This window comes from Plectropomus leopardus, unplaced genomic scaffold (assembly GCF_008729295.1).
Source record: "Plectropomus leopardus isolate mb unplaced genomic scaffold, YSFRI_Pleo_2.0 unplaced_scaffold27182, whole genome shotgun sequence".
NCBI classification, from domain to species: Eukaryota; Metazoa; Chordata; class Actinopteri; order Perciformes; family Serranidae; genus Plectropomus; species Plectropomus leopardus.
In genome coordinates, this window is record NW_024629582.1 from 1 (window position 1) to 3,277 (window position 3,277).

Consider the following 3,277-nt stretch of genomic DNA (forward strand, 5'->3'; position numbering starts at 1 on the left):
ACATTAATATACTAAAAACAGCATCAATACAATAAAAACAAACAATATTAAATCCCTGAGATTATAAAACAAACAGATATTTCAGACACACTATCTGGCAGCTGTGCCAACAAACACAAGTTGAAGTTGAGTCAGTGACGTATCTGACTGTAATGCACACTGATGCTGTGTGTTCTGTCTCCCTCTCGTGGTTGTTGTAATAAGAGCAACTCATGGACTGACTTTGAGTTTTTTTTTTAAATAATAAACAGACTTACAAACACAGAGGTCAATATGCCATTTTGATTAATGTCTTTAAGAAGAGAAAAATCATCTAAAATATCTGAAATACTGAAACATAAAGTATTAAACACCCAGAATGAGATGTAATTCAGTGTCAATGTGAAAATGAATTCATGTAAACTCCATTACAACTCATACTAAATTAAAGAGGGGACAGTAAGAGTTTGTTTTACATTTGTTTTTATTGCACAAAATATGCTACACATAAAACAGTATTTTTGACAACATACATATGAAAGTAATTAAAAAGAAAAGCCTCCTCCTACATACAATATTTATGAGAGGCTGCAACCATGAAATGTTTTTTTTTTGCATTAAAATTACAGCAGAAAGGGGCGTCCGGTGGCTTAGTGGATAAAGCAGGCACCCCGTGAATAATGGCATTGTCCTTGCCACAGCAGCCGCAGGTTAGAGTCCAGCTTATGGCCCTTTGCTGCATGTCATCCCCTCTCTCTCTCTTGCCAAAAAAATAATCTTCGAAAAAAAAAACCCCAAAAATTATAGCAAAAATATGAAAACAAACACAATTTGTTCATACATCATTTTTTTGCACGAAGCCCATTCATACACTGTATTTTTACAGAAATTCCTCATTCCTCATCCACACTTGTGCCACATGGCCATATAACTAAAACTGCCAATATGTTTAAATTACCTGCAGTTGCTTTCAATTGGGTGTAACTTTGTTCCAATAAAGATTCAAGTCCCCCAGTCTGTGACTTTTCCTAAATCTGTGTTATGAAGCAACCCCTGCTGTTGAAAATTGCCAAGATGAAACCAGATTTTTTTTTTTTTGTTTTTAAAAAAAAGGCCCATTTGGGTAAAATCAAATAGGGTGAAAATTCAGTCATTTTACTCTGTTGGAATTAGTGCAAAATGAAAGAGGCTGACAGTAAAAACCTGATGCTTATTTTTGATATTTTACATTTTTCTGTTTCTCCAATTTCAAATTCCTGCTTAACTCTAAGCTAATTATTGACCTGATGAGCAAAGTACTCTGTATCATAGTAATGTTGATCCCTTAACCTAATGCTCACCTCCCACTGGTCCTGGAACTCTCTGTTTCTCTCTGTACTCCGGGTGAATGACACAACAATGGTCTGCAGATCTGGAGAAGTAACACTCTGCATGACTGTGGAAAACTTCTCCATCAGCTCTGGATCAACTCTTGAAGGTGGAGAGGACTTCTTTATCTTCACTACAAAGAGAACTGGACTTAAATTAAGAACACATTGGCCGTGTCATCTCATACACTGAGAGCCATGGCAACCGTCACTACAAACTGACTAACTTCACAAAGCTTCACACTCAGGCACAGATGTCCTCCATCACCATCACTGTTTGCCTCATTTGTTGAAGAATTAGTTGTGACAATATGTCAAAATAACACCATAACTGGCATCACAACAAACTACATAACACACAAATCATTCTTTACGCCGATGATATAATATTTTTCCTGTTAAAAAAGTATTAATGCCTATTCTAACTTGTTAACTATTGCTAACTATTTAATAAACTTGAACAAACCAAACATCTTACTGCAGTTTTACCATAGTTGAAATACTACATCTCAAAAATGTTTTGGGAAAAAAAAACACACACACACACACACACAATAAAAGTTGCATGAAGCCCCTAACTTCCCACTGTATTTCCTAGTCAGCCACCAATAATATATTACCACACAGGCCCAAAAAAAAAAAAAAAAAACAACATCATTACTCTTGACTGGATACAGAACAAACCAAATCTCAATAAATGCAATCCAAGATGCTTCCTTCTTCGTAAAACTATTAATAAATACTGTACAACCGCTTTAAAAACACAGTAACTGCCAAAACCCTGTCAACCTGGTGGAAGGTTAATCACAAATCACAAACTGCACAATCAGATTTTCATGTTAACAAATCACTCATTGAGGCACCAAATGCTTTGCTGCTTTAGCTCTAGTGATTCTGCTAAAGTCTGATGACAGAAATAATAAGTCTTACCACATGTGAGCAGAAATATTGTTGCACAGGACAGAACAGTGATTGTAATCACAATGCAGCAGATTCCCAAGATTACTGTCAGAATTTTCCAATGGACATTCGACTGGTGAAGAAGGTGTTTGCCGTCGAGAGTGTTGCCACCTGTAATGAAACAAGATCCTGAAAACCCATTCTGACCACCAAAGTAGTCCATTCTGTCCACTTTGTTTTAAACTGGGCATATAAAAAATGTGACTATAAAATGAACGAGTGCTATTTCAACCATCTATAGCACACAGAAACTGAAAGTTAGCATTGGACATAAATTGGAGCTGGCCAGTCCTTGGGTATATAAGGAAGTATTATGGAATAGTACTAACTAAAGCTTTACCTTAGAATTTCATTTTATTTTCAAACCCTATCAGTTGCCCTATCTCAAAAAAAGAACTCACCTCAATAGAAAGTGATGTTGTGATCTCCTGTTTGTACTGTGCAGCCGAATGTGTTGGTGGTTTGGCTCTGGAAAATCCGAGCTGTCAGTCTGAGGATCACAGATCCGTCTCCAGAGGGCCCTGGTCCAGTTACATTGATCCATCTGGCTTTTGAAGCCCCATCTCCAATCAGATGCACTGAGCTCACTGATTTGTCATCACACGTCACCTCAGCAGTAGCTGGGCTGCATTGTTAGTGAGCTTGGCAAATATATGTAGCTCTTCAGAGAGACAAATATCAAAGACCAAGGGGTAAAGGGGTCACAGCATCTACTGATGAGCAGCTACTTTCACCTTTGCTCCTGACTTCCAATAAAACAAAATACTTTCAAGCATGCTCACAATGACATAGCTAACTTGCCTCTAGAGTTTACCTAATATAATAACATACAAGCCGTGACAAGGTTGTGATGGCTTGTGTTGTTTTTACCTCTAGTCTGATTATACTATAATGATACACAAAGTGCCAAAAGATACGAAAATAAAAAATCCTATGAGAGCAAACTTTTTAATAGTTATATCAGTTTGTTT

At 36.9% G+C, this 3,277-nt stretch overlaps 1 pseudogene; it reads right to left on the reverse strand.

The window, feature by feature from the left end:
• Window positions 1–1,262: 1,262 nt before the first annotated feature.
• LOC121937705 lies at window positions 1,263–2,967 on the reverse strand (annotated as a pseudogene).
• Window positions 2,968–3,277: the final 310 nt, after the last annotated feature.